This window comes from Amblyomma americanum, chromosome 1 (genome assembly GCF_052857255.1).
Source record: "Amblyomma americanum isolate KBUSLIRL-KWMA chromosome 1, ASM5285725v1, whole genome shotgun sequence".
NCBI lineage: Eukaryota > Metazoa > Arthropoda > Arachnida > Ixodida > Ixodidae > Amblyomma > Amblyomma americanum.
In genome coordinates this window covers 537986547-537997888 of record NC_135497.1, presented here as the reverse complement: position 1 = coordinate 537997888, position 11342 = coordinate 537986547, and the positions used below count along the sequence as shown (strand labels likewise).

The 11342-nt window shown below is 51.0% G+C and overlaps 1 long non-coding RNA gene across 1 annotated transcript; it reads right to left on the bottom strand.

The window, feature by feature from the left end:
• Positions 1-745: 745 nt before the first annotated feature.
• Positions 746-5158, bottom strand: LOC144116287 (uncharacterized). The gene is made up of 3 exons (XR_013311816.1): positions 4336-5158; positions 4090-4217; positions 746-3573 (listed from the first exon to the last, which is right to left on the bottom strand). It is a non-coding gene; the product is annotated as an uncharacterized LOC144116287 (long non-coding RNA).
• Between the last annotated feature and the right edge of the window lie 6184 nt (positions 5159-11342).

The following is an 11342-nucleotide window of genomic DNA, read 5'->3' as shown; positions in this document are numbered from 1 at the left end:
TCCACCGCACTCTCTGCACACACAAATCTGTGTAATTGCGGCACAAATGCCGTCAATGTCCATTAAGGCATATTGGCTGCCGCTCTGTAGCACATCCTCTTCCTGGAAGCACAGAGAAAATCTTGAAAGCTTCGATGTCGAGGAGCTGGCGCGTTCGGCGTTCGGGATCTCATTCGGTCGTGGACATCCTTTTGCTTTTTCACGATCAGCGTAGCGGTTGCCGTGGAATTCACGCCTGACGAAGGCCTTCTTTGCCCTGGGCATCTCAACTTATCAGGGGCGCGATTATCAGTCTCAAAAAACTGTCTCAATATTGAGACAGTGACGTCAAAATGACGACACCGAGAAATGCCGACCGCCGAATCGGCCAATGCGGAGCAAGGAGGCGGTGGGCTCCGCCCCGAAACCACTAATCGCACGACAAGGGACCGTAGACTAATGTTTTGCAGTAAAAACGCAGTGAATAAAAACGAGTAATGTTTTATTTTGCTAAGTAACTGTATTTCAAACCCAACAGCACCAAGCAAAAGAACCAGTGTTTTCATTTTTGCAATTAAGTTTGCTGTTCAGTCACTTTTTTTGCCGCGAAGGTGTGCTGTCAGCGGTATAGCGTGAACATGTGTCTGAAAATGAACAAAAACGCAATGAAGAAAACAAGCAATGTTTTATTTTGGTAGTAAACTGTGTTGCAATCTCAACAACACGAGGAAAAATTAGAAGTATTCTCAGTTTTGCAATTAAATTTGCTGCAGGTTAACTTCTCTTGCCATGAGGGCGCGCTGGCAGTGGCATAACGTGAACATGGCGGCCTGCAAGAAAACAGCTGATTCCATGGCTAGTTCCTGTTTTTTCGCGTGTCGTCTAAAATCAAGGTACTTTGCGGATGTCTTAAGTGCGCAGAAAAATCTGATTGAAGGCAGTGAATGCTACGGGCCTGCCGAGATCAACTTACAAGCAGCGCTCGGCTCGAAAATCGACGAAGACAACTTTAGTCTGTGTTCTCGGTCGGCGCCTATCGATCACCGAGTGACGTGTGGTTCTGTTTATTTTCTTTAGAAAATACCAGAAAACCATGAATCATCACATAGAAGCAATTGCCGACAGACAGGTGCAGCTGCTGATAGCTTGCAATCTCGGTGCGGGAAATGAGAGCCGACACGGCCTGCCTCTGTGGCAGCACTCTTCTGCCTCGTAACCAAGTGTTGCCGCCCACATCGGGCTAAGCACTTGGTGTTCAGTTTGTATTTTTGTAGCTCCGTTCGGTTTATGTTCAGTTGTTGCCGTAGTTTCTTTTTTTTCCTGTGCAAGATGCAGAAATTGTGATGTTTATGCTCCACTTTGTTTAGAGAGAAAGGAAGCACTTGGCTTGATAACTTTGCTATTGTCACCGAGGAGAGAACGAGCTTGTTCCATTAACGTTATTTACTGATCATGTAGTAGATCCAGGGTCAACCTGGAAAGTAGTAGTTTGCTTGTATAGAGGCTAATTGCAACTGGGCAGAAAGTTGAGCAAGTTTGTTCATGTTTGCTGGTACACAGCGCTTGAATTGCATATGATCCAGGGCAGTGAGGTAGGTAGGACAGGGCAGTGATGTGTAATATTGTATTTTGCTCAGCAGGCGGAGTGATGTTGGTATAACTGGGTTTGGTGAGGGCAGTGTTTGAAGGGCTTTAAATACTTTGCATAGCTTCTAACATGCACTTCCTTTCAGATCGGAAGACCACTTTTTTTTTTTTAAATTATGGTCCATCATATCTGAGACACCCTGTATACAGGCCACTCCAGTTTGAAAGGGAACAGCCAGTTGAAAATGACTAGGACATTAAATACCTAGGCGAAAAGTAGCTTGAAAGCAGTTGCACTTATCACACATATTATATGATAGCACAAGGAGCTTGTCCGGCCATTCGGCATTGTCACCGTCTCGTGTCATCATGGACAAGACTTCATAGCCCTGTGTTACGCAAACCAAGCTAGGTGTCAGTTACGGGGCAATAACAGAGTGCTCAAAATTTCCCACAATGGAGCTGCCTGTATATTCTTAGAGCTGTAGAGCATTTCCAGTAAAGGTGTTGCATGATTTGTGATTGTAAACTAACCTCTAATCACACACCATCTCCTTGATGATGTGTCTGTGATGTTTACACATCTTTGTCTATCAGTGAAGATGTTCTTGTCATTCAGCAGTCATTGTAGCCACTGCACCTTACAATCTTTATTATGCATTGTTGTACAGCGGTTTCCTTGCAGTAGGTACAGCTTTTAGCACAGAGCGAAACCCCTAGCCACACACCATTACGCTAAAAGCTTAGCTTTGGTATTTACACTACTTATATGTGCCAAAATGTTTTGTAGTCCGGAAAATGCATCATGTACACTGTACTATGCCATATTTATTGTACAGGTAGCCTCTGTATGAAAGAAAACATGCACTTTGAACTCAATTTTTCAGATTTTTTTTCTTAACTGCACTCAGAAATGCCATACGGTAATTGTACATCAAGGTAAAGTATGCTTGTATGTACACTGCCTTTTCTGCAATAGAAACACTCGTGTCAAATGCTGTGCCTAAAAAAATAAACGCGCTTACTGAATGTATGATGCAATAAAAAACAGCTTTTTGATTCCAACAAGCATCACAAATATTTCATGCCTTATTCCAGCACTACACGTTTGGTTCATGCATGTTCGTCACACAGGTAATGACCACAGGCACTCCACCAAGCTGGAAGGAGACAGCAGAGAAGGGGCAGGTGGGCTGACATAAGCATTGACAAAAGAGAGTTCAAAATGATGCTTTTCAGAAATTGGGCGAGCTGCTTCAACACCTTTTCCGTCTTCAGGAAGAGACTGTGCAACACGCTGCTGAGGGACTGGAAGATATACTAGCAAACACACTGAAAATGAAGTGGCAGCCGGTGGGGGGCACTTGTTTGTCACTGCTGGCTTCTCGCTGCACACAGGTTGGCCAAGGGCACAACCACATCACACAATTGCTCACACACTTGCAGATGTGTGTTGTGCAATGACACAAGGAAATGACAGTGGCAACAGGGGAAGAGTGCCTGATATGACTCTCTATGCCAGCATGGTGAGTCATCTCTGGACGCTAGATTTTCCATCGCAACTGCCGCTACACCATCCCTCGGTACGCCTTCCTCTGGAGACGGGTCGTCCTAGAGAGGCCAAAAGTACAGCACCGCATGCTCTTCTCAGGAGGCAGGTGAGGAGGGATCCCGTCTGTACGAGGCAGCCACCATTTAGAGGTGGCCCGTTGTTATCTGGGTCAGAGGCAGTGTCGCCTGCACCCTCTGCTGATATGGGCACATCCAAACAGAGGCTGTGAAGTGCAGCACGTGCGGTGATGATGCGCACTGTCCACTTCCACTGGCACTGGTGCATCCGGTGCCCTTGAAAGCAACGGAAGCAGCTCTTCGGCACACCAATACAGCGCTCAGCCACAAATTGTGTGAAAGCATGTGGCGTGTTGTACAGGCCTTCTGCTGAGTCAGGTCTGTAATGTCATGCAACTGGTGCAGGCAGCCATGGCTCCAGTGGGTAGACATAGTCTCCTGCATAACAAAAAATGATGCGGCTAAGCATGTCCTTTCTCAGTGATCTCAACAGCATTACAGGACACTCTGCTATACAGTAGAAGACTCACGCCAAGTAGCCCACATCCAGGCTTTGCTGAATATGACATTCAAGAGCATACATACATGCAGGATTTAGATGTATAAGTGAGCACTACTGTAAGGTCAGTCTTTTACCACCATATTCATATAAATGATGCGCTATGATTGCCTACAAAACACAAGCGCTGTCAGGTGCATTTTGCTTTGGTTTCTTCAACAGGAAAGGCTATGCATTTCAACAATGTAATATGTGTCCTGTGTTTCTGCTGCAATTATATGTAACAAAAGGAAAGGGTGGCAATACACTGTATCATACTGTAAAGTGTCTGCATTTGTGTAACTGTCCAGAATGATTCTTGTAGCTTTAGCAGATCCGGCCAAATGCATAGTGCTGGAGCTCAATAGATGTGACTGAGTTCGCCCGACGGGTGACACGGCTATTTTACTGCTTACCCAGAAAAAAAATCACCGTCGTCCAGCAGGCCTTCCTCCGCCTCGGAATGCCGCCAGACAAACGCGTCGCGGAAGGATCCGGGTCAGCGCGAGTCCACGGCCAGGATGCACATGTTCGCGCCACAGATCTGAGAAAAAACAAGCACAGCCCGTACTCACTCTCGCTGCCGAGGCCCGCACTTGTAGCTCATGCACTTGTAGCACTTGAACTCATGCGGTCAAAAACAGTGGCCGAGGTATACTCACTATTACGTCCGCAGCGTAGAACCGCTTGCGGCTCGTTCGCAGCACTGCCCCCAGACTCCTTGATAGTGATGAGTGCCCAATCGACACACCCGACGACGCCGGAGATGCTGCCGCGGCGAACGTTTAGGCAAAGGACGCCCTCCTTCGCCGCCGCCTTCTCCTCGGGTCTCCTCGGAAAGCAAACACCCCCCTTCTGTTACCCAACGTTGACATTGGTCTCCGCTGCCCGCCGCAAAGGCTTGTTCACAGTCGGTTGGGCTGCGCCGACGTTTTCTTCATTTCCAACGGCGCCTTGAAACCCACCGAAGGCGAAGAAGCGCAGCGCGCACAGCACCTGCCGCTCCACTGACAGCGCACTCACCCGCGCACTTCCCAGTTCAACGGCGAGTTCGTCGCACAGACACTGCGCAGTCTCCTCGAAATAACTCTCCCGCGCGTCAAAGTCGTCTTCATGCACCCTCCGACACCGTTGCTCGCGCGGTCACCCGCGTATGGCAAAATAAACAGCCGCCATTTTCTGTCTCAAACGTGTTGATACTACTTTTTCCAGTCTCAAAAAATCGTCTCAATCTGCCCGCATAATTAGATGGCCAACGTAACCACTTCTGCGCCATTTACGACGTCAGTCAGTGACGAAAAAAATCAAAATGGCCGCCGACCAATAGGAGAGAGGCAAATGATATACTTTTTGAGACAATTTCGATTGAGACTGATCCGTAATCGCGCCCCAGCAGCAACCAACACCGGCACAATTTACAATACTGATCGAAAGGGATAGCACTCGGACGCAGCTGCATGAAGGTTGCTGAAACGTGGAAAAAACGTGCAAAGCGTCTCAGGATTGTCTTGGCTAAAAAAGAGGAGCTGTACAATAGTTGCCAGACAGTTTTTTATATGTAGCTGATTTTAGACAAGTTTTGAAATCAGGTGGTGGACTTTTTGGTTGAAAAAGTTGACGTTAATCCTGAAAGGGGGCGTGGCCGCTCACTACTTGGTTTCGGAAAAAGCGTTTTTCAGCCGTAAATAAGGCTTTCTGAGGAAAGTACGATCACGGAACATGTGTAGAAAGAATTGAACTTCTAAAATTCCAAAAGAAAAAAAACGATTTTTTTCTAATTTTACCTTACCCTGTGCCCTTAATTGCGACATGGCATTGTACAGCTGTCGCCTTTCTGATGCTTTCTGTATCTTCACGGACTCCTTCGAGGCATACGCGCCACGATTGATGGATGGAAGGTCGAAGCCGCCGAGGTATGCGAGACAGTTACTGCGCCATTTCCTTTCCCCAAAAACCAATTTTTAATTTTCTCAGCAGCTCTGACCTCGGCTTTTTTATCTCCAGAGCCATAAGGCTAATTAACCTGCATCCCAGGCACGGACGAACTGTCCTCCGAAACAACCTCCCTCGCCCATCGTGCTCGCTTTCCGCCTGTGCGGATTTAAGTGTGCGAACCGGGCGCTCATGCACTCCCAGACAGCAATGCCCACGCCAAGGTTAAAAGGAGAAGAGGACGCCCTCTGTGAGACGCACATCGCTGGCGTCCGACTTTCGTCGGTGTCTGCTCTGTCGCTGCCCGTTTCCTCTCCACGCAGCTTATCCCGACCGGCAGCAGCCTTGCATTGCTGGCCCACCCTTGGTGTCTGCTGCTGATTCCCTTGGAAGCTGCTGATTCCTGTCGTCTGCTCCTGGTCCTCCTCAGCCGCCGATGTTTGGCTTGGCGCCGGAACGTCGCCTCTTCTAATTTTGGTATCTACTGATAACGATAGAAAGAAGAATCTTGCCTACTGCGCCATTTAAGGTTCGTAATTCGTTATTCCGGATCCACCAAAGGTGCCGCAGCGTCCTAAACGGCACAACAGACGCGATCATGGAACACTTGACTTCAGGGAAGGTAAACTGAAGCTTTATGTGTACAGGGCTTTGCATATTTACAAAAGATATAGCAGCGAGGACAACAACATGCAACTGGTTAAAGCAAAATCTCTCCTTTGCATCGCCTAAGATGCAAGCGATCTAAACCTAGCTCAGAACAATATTCCAGGCTCCGGGACCCAGTTTTAAAGACCTAGGAGCCTGGCACACATTTTGCATCACCCAGTCACAGCATACTCAACACATGATTGGTTTACAACTGCATGGCACGTCTTCCAATTTCCGCAAGGTTCAAAACCCTGTCCCTAAAATACACAGTGCGAAACTAACATCAAAACTGCTTAAAAACATCGGCATTCCGGGAATGGGCCCCAAAATGATTGGCCAAATAGGTTACGTGCCACACCCAATACTTCCACAGTATTACACAAACTCATTCCCCTACGAAATAAAAAAAACACATGAAAAAACATCAAAAACACTCCCACGTGTCGCCGGCTTTCTGAAGACTCGTGGCCTTGGAGGCACGTGTATTAGAGGAATGATTGACCTCAGACGAGCCGCTACCGCCGCGAGTAGCAAACGTAAACGCTGCACCACGTTCCTACGCTACTTGTTTTCACGATGTGGAAATATGGGAGGCATTCTTCCACCCCCGCACTCCCACTACAAGGATGCACCGTTTCCGCTCGCTAACCGCAGGGGGGCTCGTGCTCGATGGAACAAAGGCAGGCATGACAAAGCGTGAACACTTGTTATTTATTACACTTGCTGTTAATACAGAGAGCGGGCCAGCTAGCTATAGAACAACGAGGCATTCCTCAGAAGTAGAAGGCTACTTCAGATAGGCTTTCGACTCGCCGGCTGGAGCAGGGGCGCGACCTCAAAGGTATCGGCGGCGAACGTTTGTGTGCGCCGGAAATGGCGGCAGGGTTTTCCCGTGCGCGCCGCATTCTTGGGGCAAAACCATCCACGAACATTTGCTGGGGGAGGTGCCGAGAGCGCGCGTTTGCTGCGCTCAATTCGCTGCCTGGAACCAGAAGTCCAGCAGCAATGCACGACGGATCTCCGTGCGCCTGCCGCGGAAGGTGACGAGAGCGTGCGGCTGCAACCTCTCGCGGCGCGGTACAGATCCCGAAGAGACCCTCTCCGGCTCCGCGGAGTTCCGCGCAACCTTCGAGGTGGCTCTCCCGTCCCTGTTTCCGCTTCCCCCATGACGGAGATTTCCTTCCTTGCCCAGCCGGGGCTGTCCTGACGCACGATGATGACGATGGTCGTCCGCGTCGAAACGGAAGGGGAAATAAGTTTCCTACATCCCTTCCTCCTTAAATGTTGGCCTATGGTTGAACTAATCCATGGATGCTGTAAGGAATCGGATGATCCGCCTGGTCATTGGGACCAGTTGCCCGGTCTCGGCGCCTCCCCGCGGCAACCCCCTTTTGAACACCCCCCCCCCCCCCTTTCGGTGACGCGCGTCTGCGGAGTGTTACGTTTCGCCTACGACGCGCGGTATAGCCGGCGCGGATGCAACGGACGCCGGGGCTTCGTTCAAAGTGGCGGTCATTTTGGGCCCGTTCATCGCTGCCGCAACGCCTCCCGCCAAGCGCGTCCAGGCAGGTTTCAATGCCACGTGTCGTCGTGTGTGCGTGTGTGTGTGTGTGTGTGCATGTTGGTGCCCACGCTTGTCAAAGCGCGGCAGCCGGGGAGAGGAGCTCCCCAACTGGGAGGCGAGGAGGTCTGACCGGCGCCGGCCCGGCGGACGCGTCACTTCACGTCTCAACATGTCCGAGCGTCGCCGTATCGGGCGCCTCATCCAGAGCCGTTCCTTCTTGCCCTCGACTCCGAGGGTACAAAAGCCGCTGCCCCGGACGCCAAAGAGAGACTTCGATTTCTTCCTTCGAGTAACGTGGTCGCCCTGACCGGCTGCTCTTTTGCGATGCCAGAATAAACAAGTTGTTCTGTTGCCAGTCGACTCATCCCTTGCCGGGACCTTCGGATGTTTCCAGCTTTGCCCCAGGCCGCCAGGCCAACGCTACCCTTGGGGCTTGCAACCCATTTGCAACGACTGGTTGCCAGCGGTGAGATCCCGACAACGGAGGCCAGCAGCGAAGATATGCGGTCAACTGTATGCTGAGCAGCACAACGACCATCCGGGAGCAGTGCAACGAGCCCTGTGTGATGACTGGTTGCCTGCAGCGGAACGACTGCGCTGAATTCTTGGCTGCGAGGTTTGGTGAGTGCGGGACTTTCTTCTGAGTTTTGCCAGGCTTTTGTTAGTGTCAGAAACAGAGCTGGTAATTGTGGTTGTCGTTGCTGCCGGGTTAGTTTGCGGCAAGGCAATAGTAGGCAGTAGAGAAAGCAGCATTCGGAGCAGCCATGGATTTGAAGTCGTTGCGCAAACCGAAATTGCTGGAGCTTGCAAGAGAGTTGGGTCTGGATGTCTCAAACAAACTCAGAAAACCAGAACTGCTAAGGGCTATTCTTGAGTTGGAGGCTGAGGATGACGAGCTGTCGGAATGCCTTGAGACCATTGAGGAGAGGGAGCAAAAAGAGGAGCGCGAACGTAAAGAGCAAAAAGAGAAAGACGAGCGCGAACGTAAAGAGCAAAAAGAGGAGCGCGAACGTAAAGAGCAAAAAGAGAAAGACGAGCGCGAACGTAAAGAACAAAAAGAGAAAGAAGAGCGCGACCGTCAACACGCTTTGGAAATGAAGCGTCTCGAGGTAGAGATGGAACGCGCTCATAATGGAAGTCAGGCACACGGTGCAGGAGAACGGGTATCGTTCAAAATGACTGACCTGATGCGGCCGTTTAAGCTTGGAGAGGGCATTGGTTTGTTCCTGGTTAACTTTGAGCGAACGTGCGAGAAGCAGGGGTTCTCTCGGGAAACGTGGCCACAGCGCTTGCTCACTTTGTTACCCGGCGAGGCGGCCGACGTAGTCGCTCGCTTGAAGAGAGAGGAGGCAGAGGATTTCGACCAAGTGAAATCGAGTCTGCTAAAAAAGTACAGGCTGTCAGCGGAGGCGTTCCGTCGGAAGTTTCGGGAAAATGAAAAAGGCAGAAGTGAGTCATATACAGAGTTTGCCTACAGGCTTATGTCAAACATGCAGGAGTGGCTCAAAGAAGCGAAAGCGTTTGGTGACCACGAGAAAATTCTGCAGTGTTTCGGGCTGGAACAGTTTTATAGTCGGTTACCTGAGAACGTGCGGTACTGGGTCTTGGATAGGCCAGACGTTAGTACAGTGGCTTGTTGCAAATGGGTTGCAAGCCCCAAGGGTAGCGTTGGCCTGGCGGCCTGGGGCAAAGCTGGAAACATCCGAAGGTCCCGGCAAAGGATGAGTCGACTGGCAACAGAACAACTTGTTTATTCTGGCATCGCAAAAGAGCAGCCGGTCAGGGCGACCACGTTACTAGAAGGAAGAAATCGAAGTCCCTCTGGCGTCCGGGGCAGCTCCCTTTATACCCACGGAGTCGAGGGCAAGAAGGAACGGCTTGGGATGAGGCGCCCGATACGGCGACGCTGGGACATGTTCAGACGTGACGTGCGCGTCCGCCGGGCCGGCGCCGGTCAGACCTCCTCGCCTCCCAGTTGGGGAGCTCCTCTCCCCGGCTGCCGCGCTTTGACAAGCGTGGGCACCAACATGCACACACACACACGCACACACGACGACACGTGGCATTGAAACCTGCCTGGATGCGCTTGGCGGGAGGCGTTACGGCAGCACTGAACGGGCCCAAAATGACCGCCACTTTGAACGAAGCCCCGGCGTCCGTTGCAACCGCGCCGGCTATACCGCGCGTCGTAGGCGAAACGTAACAGACCGCCCCGCCGGGAGAAGGAGATCCCGATGGTCAGGGGACTGCATCCGCTGTCCGGAGGGATGTCGCTCGATGATGCTCGTAATCGAAACCGGTCGTCCCTCGACGTTGCTTGAGCGCAGCGCACAGAGAAGGCCTCGTTCTCAGGTTCAGGATCACACAGGACACTGCAAAGTCACTTCGGGAGAGTTGCCATTTTTGTGCTCGTTCCCAGCAAGCGTTAGAACTACGCCGAAACGCAACCGCTCAGTTAGCAAGTACGAGACAACCCTCACTAAGCTCTGCCAGGCTCTTTCCCCTTTTATACTACTGCCTAGTTCCTTACAGTAGTCAAGCAGCACTCAGAACGCGTCCACAAATTGGAAAATTGCACTAGAAAGCACATAATCACTTTGAAACACTAAACAAAAGCAATATGTTAAAAATCCTGCCTCAGGAAGAAAACATCAGTAACAAACAACTTTGAGGCGGATTCCTACGTTAGGGGCTTCGACTTAAGCCATCGGCGTTACCGTTGAGACTCCCCTTTTTGTAACGCACCTCAAAGGAATATTGTTGCAAGGCGAGGCTCCAGCGCAGGAGGCGGCCATTTTTGGGAGAGGTGGTCTGCAGCCATTGGAGAGGGCAGTGATCCGTCTCAATGATAAACCTCGAGCCGGCTAGGTAGCATGACAATTTCTGAACGGCCCACACGAGACACGCACACTCTTTCTCGGTGGCGCTGTACGCCTGCTCACGACAGGTCAGCTTACGACTAGCATACAGGACGGGGTGTTCCACTTCTCCACTGTCCCTTTGGCACAGTACAACGCCCATGCCTCGCTCACTAGCATCGCACTGAACAACGAACCCTTTTGTGTAGTCTGGCGATCGTAGCACAGGCTGGCTTGTTAGGGCGCTCTTTAAGGCGCTAAAAGCTCTTTCCTTTGTCTCGCTCCAGACGACTGTTTGGGGCTATGTTTTTCTTAGAGCATCCCTCAGGGGAGCCGCGATATCGGAGTACCTGGGGATGTACCTCTGATAGTAGCCGGCGACACCTAAGAACGACCGAATATCGGTCTTCGTGCGCGGTTGCGGGAAGTCTCGCACAGCGGCCACCTTTATTTCAGAGGGGCGGCGACGACCCTGTCCAATCACGTGACCGAGGTAGACAACCTCGGCCTGTGCTAATTGGCACTTGGGAGCCTTGACTGTCAAGCCCGCTTCGCGCAGGCGGGTTAGCACTGCCCGCAAGTGTGCCATATGCTCAGACCAGGATGCGGAGAATATCGCTACGTCGTCTAAATACGGTAAAGCGAATTCTTCCTGTCCCCGCAA